This window comes from Solanum verrucosum, unplaced genomic scaffold (assembly GCF_900185275.1).
Source record: "Solanum verrucosum unplaced genomic scaffold, falcon-dt-bn FXZP01000112.1, whole genome shotgun sequence".
Lineage (NCBI taxonomy): Eukaryota > Viridiplantae > Streptophyta > Magnoliopsida > Solanales > Solanaceae > Solanum > Solanum verrucosum.
Window position 1 is genome coordinate 2,032,536 of NW_026020441.1, and position 16,490 is coordinate 2,049,025.

General features: G+C 34.1%; 1 protein-coding gene across 1 annotated transcript in view; it reads left to right on the forward strand.

The window, feature by feature from the left end:
* Positions 1–16,490, forward strand: part of LOC125808426 (proline transporter 2-like) — a 237,028-nt gene that overhangs the window by 93,950 nt on the left and 126,588 nt on the right. The gene's annotated exons all lie outside the window — the stretch shown is intronic.

Sequence of the window (16,490 nt, forward strand, 5' to 3'; positions counted from 1 at the left end):
AAATATTTATAATCGTGAGCTTATTTACTTCAAACTTATACTTACAATCTTTATGATATAGCTTAAAATGGGAAAGACTTTATGTCCTCCTCTATGATAAGTTGGACCGTCAGTAGATAGTTTATTTCCACTTTTATTTTATTGTAATCCATTTCTGTTGTTAATTTTAACCCCTTCTTGATGCTCCATAGTTCTATAGTGAGGTTTGTTGTAAGCGATATCTCACCGGTGCTTCTTAGCTAGCATCCACTTTCCTTGTTCATCCCTAAAATTCCCTCCATAAGCAGGCAATATGAATCTTCACAGCCATTAATATTCAATTTAATGAAAAAAGTATTTAAGTTGGTAGATGACTTTCTAAATAGAATATCAATAGTTGAGTGATTTTGAAGATAAAAATATTTATAATTGAGTGACTTTGAGGTTATTAAAACAAAGTTGAGTGATTTTCTGTGAAAAGAACTATTAGTAATTGGGTGACTCTCTGTGAGAAAAAATTCATAGTTGAGCGACTTTGAAATTATAAATGAAAGTTGAGTAATAACTTTTTGTGAAAGGAAGTATTATTAACTCACAAATTATTATTTGAGAGTATCGAAAAAAGAAGAAAAAGAACGAATATGTACAAGTACTCGTGAATATAATAAATATTAAATAAAATAATAGTTACAATTTGACGTAATACACATATATACACTTTAACATGATTTCAATTAGCAAACAAATACATCAAATTACGAATCTGAATCTAGTACTGTTGCTGATGTAATTTAATTTTGAATTTATTGGGGTTTAATTAAAATTAACTACTCTCTGATCTTTGAATTTAGTTCGAACGACGTTGCATAATCTGTGATGCAACGTCCGATGAAAATAAAGAATTCGTCCTCTGGTTTTCTTTGTTGAAAATATAATTAAATACGGTATTAAATAGTCTAGGGAGGTAATAGGTCCTCATGAAAGTTTAGTATCGCAACAGCAAATCCGACCAAAGTTGAGGTATTTTTTAGAGCCTTATCCCTATTAGTATTTGAGTGACTTTTTGTAAGAAAAAATCATAGCTGAGTAACTTTGATAATATAAATGAAAGTTGAGTAACTTTCTATGAAAAAAAGTATTAAATGAGTGACGAGATATTAACTCACAAATTATCATTCGAGAGTATCCAAAAAAGAAGAAAAAGAACAAATTGTACAAGTACTCATGAATACAATAAATAATTAAATTAAATTATAGTTACAATTTGACGTGATACACAGATATACATTTTAACATGATTTCAGTTAGCAAACAAATACATCAATTTTTGAGAATACGTATCTTGATACCTAAACTTGATTTAAGTTGGCCCATAAATATGGTATTTTGCATAAGTTATATGACATTTTATGTTTAATTTTTAGAAAATCTAATAGTTGAAGTCCTTTGACATACTAAAATAATAATTGTGATTGTGTTTAACGAACCTGTCGGACATTATAGATAAGCTTATATATATATGGAAAAAGATATCAGGAAAAAAAATATTTGACTTTGTAAGTTGAAAATTTTAGGCTAGATTAGGTTAGACTTGGAAGAAATCTGAGTAAGGTGAGGTCTAGGACAATCTAAAAAAAGAATTGGGTGAAACGTCTAAGTAGATTTTATTTTCCTTGTTGCTAAGATGTTAAGGACTCTGTAGGAGTACTTTTCAGAAGTAAATTCGGATGAATAGAACTCCTGATATCGAACTTGGTGTGAAGGGGTTAGTTTGGAACACCAATGTTTGAAGGTGTGTTGCGAAATAGGCTAATTTGGGACGATTTATGAGGTCATATCCCATGCAAGCCGCTATATCAGGTGACATCCCACTACAGTGGTGGAATTAATTCTCGTTATAATGTCGTTGATATAGAAGGATTGGGCCGCTATGACGAGGTAAGTCACTAAAAATACAGAAAAATCCTCAAATCGTTCATTATCATCTAAATCGTTTTGGGGAAGTACAGAGGCGGTGTAGGACGATTTTTGTTGTTTTCTATCAAAATCATCCATAAAGGTAATTTTGTTCTTAGGCCTTAGAATCTGTAGTGGTGATTTTAGGGGAGGGTTTGGTTTGACTTAATGGTGAAAACCCTTAGTTTGAGTGGGATAATCATGAGATTGGCCTAGGTTTTGAGATTAGGATATAATTCGAGGGTATTTAGGCAATTTGGGTTTAATTATCTGTTATATTAATTGTTTATAAATCAAGAACAAGCTAGGCATCATAACAAAGGGAAGGCTCAAGTTCAATAAAGCATTTTGAGCTTAATTCTAGTTAGGTATGGTTGAATTGATCTTGTTTACGTTATATGTGTTTGTTAATTGTTTCACTAGTAATACTTGTACAGTATGTTACAGAGATGAAGGGGATGAATTTGAAATGATATTTTGTTATCTATCTCATGCAATGAACTCGTCATGTTTGTTTGTGTGTTACAAGTGTGAATGTTTCATTATGGTTGTGATTGTGTGGTGTGTGATTGTCAGTTGGCTTGAGTATCACGTTTGGTATACGTATTATCAATTAGCTCGGATACCATGTCTGGTACAAGATATCTCTTGGTTGACTTGGGTATCACGTGTGGTACATATTATCGATTGGCTTGGACACCACACCTGGTATGGAATATCTATCAATTGTCTTGAATATCATGCTTGCTACAGGTTCTATATTGAATGACTTGGTATCACGCTTGGATATACGTGTAATTATTTGTGTGTTGGTTTCATGAGTAAATCGGGTTGCTTTTATTGCAATGTTGTTGAGCATTTATGTTGTGATTGTTAAGTTAGGATAAGGACTGGAGTCTTGTTTGTGTTTATGAATCGGTACTACATTGGCACGTATGTTATATCACATACATGTTTATTTATGTGTATTATTTGCATCAATATATGTTTATAAGATTACCACGTTAACGTTATAAATATTATTAAAATCATTATAGAACGAAATTAGTTTATATACTGTCACGATCCAGATTGTCGTGATTGGCACCCACACTAATTCTCCAGTCGGAGAACCACTACTACAACCAATTTAACCCAAGCAACTAAATCAAAATTAAGGAAATAAATAGAGTTTCCATAAACTCTAACAAAAGTCTAACAATGCGGAAGAAAAAAAACCTAGAACGTCAATGTATCAAAACATCTAACAATGAACCAAATCTAAACAAGAAGAGATACAACCCCAAACTAATGAAATAATCAACTAACTAGAACATAAGTCTAAGTCCGAAAATGGAGGACATAGACGAAAGAGAATTTCATGGCAGCCCGGAAGAATTGGCTCACTCTTGAATTCGAACGACGATCACTGATCTCCTAGGCGAGGTCTGTCAGTAGCCGCTTGAAGATGCACTGTACTCAACAAAAATAAGAGCAAGTACAGTATCAGTACACAACCACAGTGTACTGATAGGATCACACGGTCATCCCACTAAGTTCAACATAAGCAAGTCAAGACAACATTATAAGCACATGCATATATATCAACACTTACAAACAACGAACAACTTCACATTTTATATCAAATCATTGGTCATCTCATGGAACCCAAACCCATACCGAAATATGGTACCCGATCCCAATGTTATGCCAAAACGTGGCAACCGATCTCATATTTATGCTAGAACGTGGCAACCGATCCAAGTTAGTTTTGTCAGAACGTGGCAACCGATCTCATTCACACACCACAATCACAATCACAAGTATATCTTCAAGATCATACATTTAAGTCATGATTCGTGGCATTCATCATTCCTCTAACTCATTTACAACAAGTGTGATCAATAATGCAACATTCATATACATACAAGTATCATAATGAAGCAAGAACAAGCATACATAACACAATCATAGAATCACAACCATTACCTACCTCGAATCCAAGCTTGAATCCCCCAAGGCACTTGAATCTTTCCTTTCCGGATTCTTTCCGCCTGTTCTAGGTCTACAAACAACAATTTAATACGGGAATCAATAAACAATCACTAATTATCCGAATTACTAACAATTCTATGAACCCTAGATCAAACTCATGATCCCAATTATCCAAATTAGAGTTGTTTCCACCATAGAATCTATGACAAAACCCTCCCCCATCAATATTCACTCATTCTATTACGTTCTACGAATTTGGGGAGTGAAATGCTTACATTTAGCCTCAAGAATGGTGAAAAATGAGTAGGAGTCGCCTGGGGTTTGTTCCTTAGCTCTAAAAATCGAAAAGTGTCAAATAAGGTCGTTTAAGGGTTTATTTACGACTTTAAGTCGCGTCGAACCCGCCACAACAGTCCCCGCCCTGGCAGTAGAATCTCGCCCCGCCTTGGCGGCAGAAATCCCGCCCCAGCGGCTTGCACGGAACCAGTGAGCTATTTTAATAATTCCAAGACCCTCATTTCACAACACCGCTTTAATCAACGACGCTCAAAAAATACCGTTCACGCTAAGATCGATTCCAGGAGTTCTACTCCGAATTCAATTCCGTAAAGTCGAATGGATTCCTTAATGACTTATCTAACTACTCATGTAATCAAAATCTTAAATAAGTCACCGATTGTTACCAGATTTCCCTACACCTCAAAGACTCCAATTTCGTCCAAATCTAGACTAGGATAGAAAATCTCAAGTTACTACGAAAAAGTTTTCTTGCCCCAATTCTTTTCCCATTGGCTTGTCTATAACGACGGGAACAAGTCATTACATATACTTAATCAATAGTTTGCTTTCTTTTTAAGATGAAATTTATATAATTTTAAAGAAGTATAAAAAAAACGGAAGATAGAAATTGATAAGGTAAGAATAAAATAAACATTTAGAAAGTCAACTAGACAAAAAGAAGAAGAATGACTATTTCTCAAAAATTGAGGTAGCAATTTGATTTTCGGATAAGAACTTACAAACACTCTTCCTTCAATTATTGTTGAATTTTATTAACTCAATTATTGTCCCTTAGCAAATATAAAACAGGAAAAATAAAATTATTTTCTTCATCATGAAATACAATATAGACTAGTTGACATATATTTTATGAGTTCTTATTTTTGTCTGGGTGGCGGCTAAATGAGACTTTAGACTTTAGAGGCGGCTAAAGTTCTTCGAGCCTGACGAACACACAAATACATTCATGTATATAACCACTTACATTGAACTTTTGAACCCATATTTAAATGTTTAATACTAAGAATCTTCATTTAAATTCTAAATTTGTCTCAATTAATTAGATTGAATTTACTATGTCTATAATATTTGAGAGAAGTATTTTTTTTCTATTTTGATTTGCATTGAGTTGAAGAAAATCAAAAGAAATTAAAATTTTATGGTCTTAAATTAAAAGAAAGCAAATTTTGTGATATTATATATCGTCTTTTTGAAACATATAAAAAAAAAAGTCTGAAATATATCCGAACTTTGATCGAAATTGTTGTAACAATCCCAAACTTTGGGCAAGACGGCAAGACCTATTACCACTTGCACTATTTAATAGTGTATTTTAAAGATATATAAGTGTCTAGCTGGACAAGCTACTATTTATAATAATGCAATATTTATGATGTCCACGTGGGGACATATATATCTTTAAAATATACTTTTAAATAGTACAGGTAATAGGTCTTGTCCAAAATTTGGAATTATTACAGTAATTTCAATCAAAATTCGAATATATTTCAAATCATTTTCCAAAAAAGAACAATAGAAAAAAACAAATTGAAAGGGAGTACTATATTTTATTTTTGTTTTTTTCTCAACTGAGAAGTACTATATATAACCTTCCACTAACAAAGAAAAACATAAAGAAGAAGAGAGAGAGAGAAAAAGAAAGGCATGATGAAGCAAAATAACAATGTGTTGGTTGTAATATTGATGATGATGCTAGTATTCATGACAGTCTGTTTTTACAGTGCAAACGCAGAGTCTTGCTCTGAGTATTGCTGGAACAGCTGCTCTTACTGTGATGTTAGGCCACTCTATGAGGATTGTTGCGTCAACAGATGCTGCCCAACATTCGCTCAGTCTCTCCTTAATATCCTCCGCCCCAACTAAGCATGGTAGAAAACTCCATGGATTATGTCTACCTCTTTTACTTATGTAATAAATTGTATGATTGGAGACAGCCTCCATTCTCTCATCATGAGAAAACTATGTGTGGAATTACATTGCTCTTATGTTGTTAAAAAAGTTATATATTATATACGAATTAATGTTGTTAATGCAAGTCTTGCAAGATAACAAGCACCCTTAACACTCATAAATGTCTTTCTTTCCCCTATTAGGTAAAAAATGCTCTGAACATATTAGAAATTATCCAAAAATATTTTTCTTCCACTTATTGGATTAAAAATGTCCTTAACCTATTAAAAATGGTTCAAATTTATCCTTCGGTCTACTTATTATATAAAAGTTCCCTTTAACATATTAAAAATGACCTGAAAATATTTTCTAATTCTAATTATATATGTCAAAAATTTATTTTTATTGTCTTTGACAATTATTCAGTTTTCTTTTGATTTGTATTTTATTTTATTTTTGGAAATTCTTGCTTGTTTATCTAAATGTATGTCTTACTTGTAGAAGTATTTGCTTTAAAAAATATATGAACTATCATGTTAATTAATCCGAGTGTATGTTGTATAAAAAAACATTGTCTTAGTCACGGTGAAAGAAGAATTTCATTATGTATGCCTATTAAAAGATATTTTTTGTTGAATTTTTTTCCAAGTGTAAATATGGTATCACTTAACATAATTTATACAAAAATCTCAGTAGTTTTAAAAGTAAAAAATTGTTAGATAATGGGAAACAATATATAACTAAGATGCTAATTAATAGAAGTAAAAATAAATTAAAAGGTTTGTTCGCAACAAATTTCCTTAAGTGCTGAAAATTGACTGCAAGCAAAATGAATAAAAGAAAATGTTATTTTTATTGATGAATCGTTGTGAGTACAATTCTGTTGTTCTCTTGATTCTTCTCTACTAAGTTTCTCCGTGATTTGAGGGCTATCAGTAGCGTAGTTCTCAAATGCAGGATGATGTAGACCTCCTTGAGATGTGTTTGATCTACAGGAACGTCAGGAAGCAGTTCGTCGTTTCAAGTCGATCTCCGAGAAGAACTTCGTTGATCACTCCTTCAAAGAGCTATGTAGTTGGTGTTGTAACTTTCTCCAATCCTTGCAGAATACTTGTTGAAGAGTTTTCTTGATCCCCTAGAATGTTATGTCCAACCCATATTTATAGTTGTGGGGGTGGACAAGGTTGCATATGATTGGCCAAAGATTGTCATTTTGACACTTGACATGTTGTGATTGGTTTTTGCACTTGATTGAGACTACCACCTCATTTGGACACGTGGTGTCACCTTGTTGGTCTTGGATGCCTAGTCACTGTGACACGTGACATGAGTTTTGGGCTTCAAGATGAAATGGACCTTGGATTTGAATTTAATAAGATGGACTTATTTATTTGTAAAACCCAAATTAATCATTCAGCCCAAATGAACGTGGATTTAATTCAAATTTTGTATGAATTTGATCCAATACAATTTATGTGTCTACAAGGTTGACTTTTAATTTGTTCAAATTTGAAGGCTAAAAAAAATTTTAAGAAATATTTTGACATTATAAAAAGGTCATATTTATTAATAAAATATATTAAGATCGCACAAAATGTGAGCATATTAATTAGTATTTAATAGTTGATAAAGACATCTTTAGGTAGAAGGGGGACAAAATTGAACCTGTTATGGGTATATTTGAACCAATAGGTAGAAGGAGTGCATTTTTGAACTATTTCTATACGTTAAATGCATTTTGACCCAGTATGTAGAAGGGAGACATTTTTAAATCAGTTCTAAATATTAAAGGCATTATTGACCAAATAGATGAAATGATGATATTTATGAACCATTTCTAATACGTCAAGGATATTTTGAACATTTCGAAAATAAAAAATTATGCAAAATGTCCATTGAAAAAGATTAATTACACAAAAAGTAGCCCACTTTTTTTTAAACTTAAAATGGTCAACCGGCCTTGTTCTTAACCAAATGTAGCCGATCGGCTATTTGGTTTGAAAAAAAATGGGCTAGTTGCCATATTTGGCGGCTGGCCATGTTTTTTTTAGAAAAAAAACTAAATTTCCATTAATCACCAAAAGCAAGTCTTTACAGAGCCATAGCAATACATACACATATTGCTGTCTTAAAACAAAGAATTTTAACAAAACTCTTAGAAGCTATCTATCAACATAAAACATCAAAATAAGAGTTGTTGCAGCTTGGCCTTGATCCTCAGTGGTGCTCTCACATTACAGGTGAAGGCTATCTCCTTTGCAATTTCTTCACTTTGTCGTCCCTTGTTTTCAAAGATTCTTCTGTTTCTTTCTATCCATATCCCATATACTAGTTCTGCATAAACCATTTTGAAGATTTGTGCATTTAGTGATTTCCCTTTTGCCCGTATGATTCACCAAGTTAGGTGATCATCCCAAGTTGTTGTACTGTTCCATTGCCATGTTAGCCAATTCATGATTCTTTCCCACACCTGTTGAGTGAACAAGCATTGAACATATATATGATCCCTGGATTCCAGCTGTTGTTTGCATAGCTTGCAGTTTTGATCCACATCCATCCCCCAAGCTTGTAATATGTCAGTTGTTTGCAGTCTGTTATGGAGTTGGAGCCACATAGTAAATCTAGCCCTCGGTCTTGCATTGTTAGTAAACATTAAACATTTCCAGTTTACTCTCAAATTGTCCCCCAGCAGCTTCTGGTAAATAGCTTTAATACTAATTGTTCTTAGGTGCATTGTCTGAGTATGTTCCAGAGTATTTCTTGCTGCAATTATTTTCCTGATCATCCATGATGTTTGTGCCGAAATTGGAGCTGACTCTATTATATTGACTTGATATAGTATGTATGGATCCATCTAATCCATAGCTTGTCTTGTTTATGAGCTAGGTCCCAAGTAGTTTTTGCAATAGCGGCTTTGTTCCACATCCGAATGTTAATGAGATTTAAACCTCCCATGGATTTTGGTGCACAAATTATTTCCCAAGCAACTAGGGATTTTTTCGTAATGACATTTGCCCCTGACCATAGAAATCTTCTGCAGTGGGAATCAATAAGCTTTAAGACCTTTGCTGGGATAATGAAGAGTTGGGACCAATGATTGAATACCAAATAGGACTGTTTGGATTAATTGTGTTCGGCCAGCATGAGATAGCTTTCTTGTAGTCCAAGATGAAATCTTTGCGACTATTTTCTCTATTAGGGGAGACCATTGCATCAGTGAAAGTTTTTTGGTGGAGAGGGGAATACCTAGATATTTAAATGGGAGTTGGCCTGTAGTAAATCCTGTATACTAGATGATCTTCGCACTTTCTATGCTGGAAACTCCTCCAAAGTAGATTGAACATTTACTCATATTTTCTTGTAAACCTGAAGCTTTAGAGAACAATTGGAAGGATTCAAGCATTGTTGTAACTGATTTGAGATCACCCCTGGTAAATAATAACAAGTCATCTGCAAAACATAGATGAGATACTCCTAGCTTAGCACATCTAGGATGGAAATAATAGCTTTTATTGTCCTTGAGTGTGTGGAGTGATCGACTCAGATACTCCATTTCTATGGCAAATAAGAAAGAAGATATGGGATCACCCTGTCTCAGTCCCTTGGCAGCATTAAAGGGAGCAGTTGGTTCTCCATTTATAATCACAGAGTAATTTACTGTCTGCACACACTGCATGATCCACTGAATAAATTTTGCTGGAAAATATAGTTCAGTCATAACATGTTGCATGAATATTCATTCAACTGAATCATATGCCTTTTGTAGGTCTATCTTAACCATACATCTGGGGAAATATGCTTTCTCTGATAAGCTTTGACAAGTTCAGTTGTTAAGATGATGTTGTCTGCAATTTTCCTACCAGGAATGAATCCTGATTGTGCCTCACTTATCACTGAAGATATCACCTATTGGAGCCTTCTTGTTAAAATCTTTGCTATGATTTTGTATAGAACTGTGCAACAAGCAATTGGTCTATACTTTTTCACAGTAGAAGGATTAGGGATTTTTGGAACCAAGGTGATAGAGGTGTAATTAATGGCTTTAAGCATAATACCTGAGCTGAAGAAATCCTTGGTAACATGAATGATATCCTATTTAATCACTGGCCAAGACTTTTTATAAAAATAGGCATTGTATCCATTTACTCCAGGGGCTTTGTCATCTCCAATAGCTACAAGTGATGCGTGTATTTCCTCATCAGTAACTGGTCTGCATAACTGAAGTCCCTGCTTGTGATTTAGTACTGATCCTTTTCTCATAATGACACTATTGACTACAGGCAAGGTTTGAGCAGCTGATCCCAGTAAGGATTTATAGAAAGTTAGGATCTCTTCGTTAATATCCTTTTGTTCACTCAAAATAACACCAGTGAGGGATGTGAGGATAAATATTTGTTTCCTGTTTACTCTCTTTTTTATGATTGCTGAGAAGTATTGATTATTCCCATCCCCAAGTTGTATCCATTTAGCTCTGGATTTCTGTTTAAGGGCACTTTCCTCAATATTTGACCATTTTTCTAAGTCTTGTAAAATCTTCTTCTCCAGTAATATTAAAGTATCAGAACCATTCCTTGTGAGTTGATCTTGAATTTGTTGAAGATCCATCCTTGCTTTAGATAGCTTCATTTTTATCCCCTTGAATTCCTCTTTATTCAAATCTCTTAGGGGTGATTTTAGCATCCTCAATTTCCTCCACAGGTTCTCCATTGGATTAGTTGCCATTTGTCTGGCCTATATATCTTCAATAATGCTTCTGAACTTTGAATGGTCAGCCAAAATATTGAAGAATCTGAAGGGGGTTCTAGGTGTCCAATGAGCAGTTTTCAGATTGAATAGCATAGGAGTATGATCTGATAATTGAGGAAGTTCATACATGGTCTGCACATGACCCCATTGCATCATCCAGTGATAGTTGCCAAAAGCTCCATCAATCCTACTACAAATTCTAGCCGTCCCTAGTTGTTTATTTGTCCATGTGTAGTAGGTGCCCCTCCAAGGTAGTTCATTCACTTGTAGTTCTTGAATGCATTATGTATAATCTTTAATCTCAGCAAAAGTAACAGGATTCCCAAAACTTCTATCAGTTGTATATAGAACTGCATTAAAATCACCACAAAAGATCCAAGACAATCTTGATTTGTGTCCTATACTTCTCAGAGTGTCTTCCTCAACTCCATAGTGTTATTATATCATTGTGCAATCACAAGTAAAGGCTCCCGGTACATCAACAATTAAACAGTGAATAAGTTGTGCAGAGGTTGTGATCTCAGTAACCTTGTAGACATTAGGATCCTATGTAATCCATATTCTTCTATTTGCAGCATGCTGATAATTAGTGATAGTACCCCAGCCTGAACAAATATTCTGAGCAATTTTTTGATGATTGTGTTGTTTTACTCTTGTTTCTATAAGGCCAGCCAACTTTATTTTCCTACTCTTCAAAAGGAGTTTCAATTCCTTTTGTTTATGCCACTAATTTATTCCCCTAACATTCCAAACTATCCAGTTCATTAGATAGTGTGGGATGGTCCTCCTTTTTTAGGAGGAAATTTACCCAATTCACTCACCCCCCCCCCCCCCCAATATTGCATATCAAACTTCCGAATCCATTCTTCAATGGAATTGAGTGCAAAACAGGGAAATTTGTCAAGTTAAACTCAGGGCTAGGGTTTGATACTTCACCTGGGGGCTCTTGAGTGGGAGTATGAGCTTGTTCATCCTCACATATTCTACTTGGATTAGTTGTTGTTGCTGGTATGACTCCCTTATACTTCCACTCTTGAGTGACCTTCTTTGTAGCCTGTTGTCTCTTCTGATCTCCATTGGCTGGAATATGAGGTTTAGGTCGACAACAATGTCCTACCACAGAACATTGTGGACAAAATTTTAGCCTCCAATCATAAGTAACAGTTTGTTTAATCTGTCTACCATTTGATTCTAACACAGTGATTTCATCAGGTAAGGGGTTAGATACATTAACCTCTATCAACATTCATGCAAATGAGATTCTGGTCTGTTTTGTTGTGCATTTATCAGCATACGCAGGCTTACCCACTGCACTAGCAATTCTACTCAGAGAGTCTTTACTCCAAAATGTCATGGGTAGATTTGGGAATTTAACCCATAATGGAATTTCCGTGGGCAATTCTTTGCTGAGATCAAAATTTATTGACCATGGCTTTAGTATGATGGGTTTGTTATTAATTGTATAAGGCCCATTGTAGAAAACTTCTTGCATATCCTTTTTGTTTTGGAATCGGATTATGTAATGCCCCACTTCATGCAAGTATAGGTCCGGTTGAGCAGCATTTGCCCAGAATTGCATCACATACCTCTGCATTGATTTGTACCCAGGGGTCTCTCCGATAAAATAGGCTATTAATGAGCAGTTCCATTTATGAAGTTCCTTATCAATCTCCTCTTGGGCAAGTTCAACTATCTGTTTTCCATCTACCATCTTAGGAGGGATATATTCTAGGTTTAACCCATTTGTTGCAGCTCTGTTTTTAGCAAATAGATTAGTCCAATTCGAAGCAGGCGGATCTTTAATGGGTTCATCAATGGGTTCAGCTTCAACTTCAATTCTAGGACTGTCCAACATTGTTCCATTGGTTACTGTAGCATCTATAACCTGAGCTAATCGTGGTGATAAGATAGTGAGATCTGGCATTTCTACCACCGATTCAACCAGATCTGGTTGTCTTGGCTCTCCACTATGCCTTAGTGAGTTAGTTATATTCTTTGAATGCGTACCTCCAGACATATGATTTGGTGTGGTTATTATAGGTGATACTCGATTACTGGCTTGTATCCCTACCGTGCTTCCAAACGTAACAATTGGTATTTGCTTGGATTTTCCCCTTCCTCTGCCTCGCCCTCGTCCTCGCCCTCTCCCCATGGATGTAGCTCCACCGGCGTATGTTAACTAACGTGCGCCGAGAGGGTTGCATATTTCTTTGGAAAAAATGAACATTTATGTCATTTTTTAAAATTTATTAAAGGGGAAATGCATGATAACCAAATAAATGTTGATATATCACATAATTGTTTATATAATATTAATACACAATTATACACCATTTATACGATGCCGATACATTACATGCCTATTTATACAATATCAATACATATTTATATAATATTGATTCACATTTATACATCATTTATATAATGTTGATACATTACATAATTATCTATACAATATCGATACACATTTTTATACTATTTATATAATATTGATTCACGTTTATACGCCATTTATGCAATGTCAGTTCATTACATAATTATCGATACAATATCGATACATATTTATACACATTTATACAATATTAATACATGAAAAAAGTTGCATTGAAAAGGGAAGAGTATTCTTTTTTATATATATAAAAAAAAACGCAGGAAAAATATAATTTTTTAAAAAAGAATAACTAACGCTGAAAAAAAAAAAGAAGCAAAAATGGCGTAAATGGTCTTGGGCCAGATTTGAGCTCTATTGAGCCCATGATCCTTATCCATGATTTTTCTCCCATTTAGCAACTGTTCTCTCGTGGCTAAATTTTGCATTTTTCATAAATAAAAATAGCGGCGATATTTGTTGCAAATTAATTATTTTATTATATATTTAAGTATGAGATTAGCCCTATTACTAATCCCCTTTTGTATACTTTTTAAATTTACATACAATTGATATGTGTATCAGTTATACATCTTATTACAAAAAAAAATGCTCTATAGCATAGAGAAAATCAATCCCTAATAAATGATTCGGAAAATTTCATAAATAGCAAAAAGAATGCTATGGAAACTTTCGTTTGTATAGCATAGTTTTAGTTTGTATATTTCAATTTTTTAAAAGAAAATCATACAAAATGTATTTATAAAATAAAAGACTTAATGAGCGGTAATTTTGATTACGGAAAAGAAAGATAGTCCCATTACTCACGCAAAATGTATTTGAATAAAATTTGTTGCCTAGAATGACTTCTTAGCAAGAAGAACTGTAACAGATTAACTTGTATTGAAGATAAATAGCAACTTACAATTACTGAAAGTTGTAGAAAAGCTCAGAAAAAATGAAAAAAAAAAAAAAAGAAGAAGAAGAACGGAGGGAGGTTCCAGAGTACTACAAAGCTAAGAAATTAAAAGACAACTCATTCATTGCTTCTCTTTGGTTGTATCTCTTCTACTTACATATATAGGTAGGGGTGTACAAAATCGAATTGATACATAAAAATATTTACTTTGATATAATTTTAAAATATATCTTATACTATTTCATAGTTTTTATCTTTTAATATATTATTTCAAGTTTAAAACATAGAATTCGGAATGGTCTAATAAAGATTATAGTTCATAGATGTTGATAATTATAATAAAACTTAAATCAAAATCAAATTAATACTAATGCAAAAAGAATATCAATTCGACAATATTATTGAATATTTGTTCTTTAGTTTTACATTTGTTTAGAAAATTAAAATACATAATCTAATTTTAATTTTCCTTAAATATTTAGTAATGTAACTAATACTTATTAAACTTATTTTAGCATGATTTAGTACTTTTAAATTATTATCATTTTCATTATGACTTTGCAATATTTATTTTATATGATGATTTCATTATTATTTTTTCATTGAATATTTTAGTGTCATTAGTACTCATCTCATATTTTGTGTTGTTTTCTTAAGAAACACCTTAGATAATTGTATTTTGGTTGGACTAAAGAAATATTTGGAGCACAAGTTAATTATATGTTTGTATGCAAACTTTATCGAAAAAAATCAAAAATCTAAAAAAAACGAGGTATATTAGTTTGGTTTGATTTATAAATTTAAAAATTTGACACAATGGTTTGATTTGGTATTTGAAAAACCCAAACCAACCCGAGGTTAAAAAACCTGGAAAAATCCGAATTTTATTAGTTTGGTTTGGTTTGGTTTATAAATTTAATTTTTTTACACAAATGATTTGATTTGATATTTGAAAAACCTGAACCAACCCGGTCATGTACACCCCTATAGATATGTATTAGGCTGGAGAGCTCTTTGTACCGCTACTTGCTGGAAAAGGTACTAGCACAGGTGGGCCTTGCTTGGCATTTGGGACCACATATTGATCCAAGTATTTAGGGGGCTATTTACCCCTGCTGCTGCAGCGTAGTGCTGCTCTGTGGTCTTGTGGATTTGTTACATTCCCACCCCCATGAAGACAAACCTTGTCCTCAAGGTTCAAGTCGGGAAATTGTTGGCGGAGAGAATGAGTACCATCTTCAAGAGGTAGCTCCTGCCACTTGATCGTGCCCCTTTAGTGATGGTGCGGCTGTCTAGAATTGATTCCGGGGAGAGCATGAGTGAAGAAGAATGATCAAGGAGATCAATAGGAGTGACTTGCTGATCAGGTGTACCCAAACATTTTCAAAGAGCTGAAACATGAAAGACGATGAATTTTTTTATGAAGTTAGAAGGTTCAACTTATATGCGACTTCACCAACTCGTTGAAGCACCTGAAATGGCCCAAAGAATCTTCGACTAAGTTTGGTATGACGCTCGAGGCGAAGAGAAAGTTGTCTATAGGGACGCAAGCGAACAAAGACCCAATCTCCAATCTGAAATGCCACATCCTTACGCCCTTTGTCAGCATATCGTTTCATACGAGCCTGAGCAAACTGCAAATTAGACTTCAACAGTGCCAAGGTATCATCACGTTGCCCAAGTGAATCTGCAACAACAGGTGTGGTGTTGCCATCTAAAACATATTGAGCAATTGTCGGCGGTGGGCGACCATACACCAACTCAAAAGGAGTGAGCTTAGAGATGTGTTGGTAAGAGGTGTTATACCAAAATTCCGCCCAAGGAAGAAGAGGGAACCATTTGGTAGGTGTATCGTCTGAAAAGCAGCAAAGATACATCTCCAAGCACTTGTTAAGAGCCTCCGTTTGACCATCTGATTGAGGGTGATAGGCCGAGCTTTTAGCTAATTGAGTCCCCTGTAATCAATTAATTTCAGTCCAAAATTCAGACCAAAAAATGGGGTCACGGTCAGATACAATTGTAGATGGAAAACCTTGGAGTCGGATGTATTCCTGGACAAACATCTCTGCAATCTTATGACTTGTGAACTTTGGTGGTAAAGCGACTAAATGTCCATACTTTGAAAGTCAATCAACAATCACCAGTATAACAGTGCGGCCTTGAGAAAGGGGAAGACCAATTATAAAGTCCATAGAGATATCCTCAAAAATAACAAACGGGATGGGGAGGGGAAGGAGAAGACCAGACGGCCTAGAACAAGTATCCTTCATTTGTTGACATATTTGACAGGTTAGAACAAACTATTTGACATCCTAGCGCATCCCCGGTCAATAAAAATTAGAGGAAATGCGGTGAAAA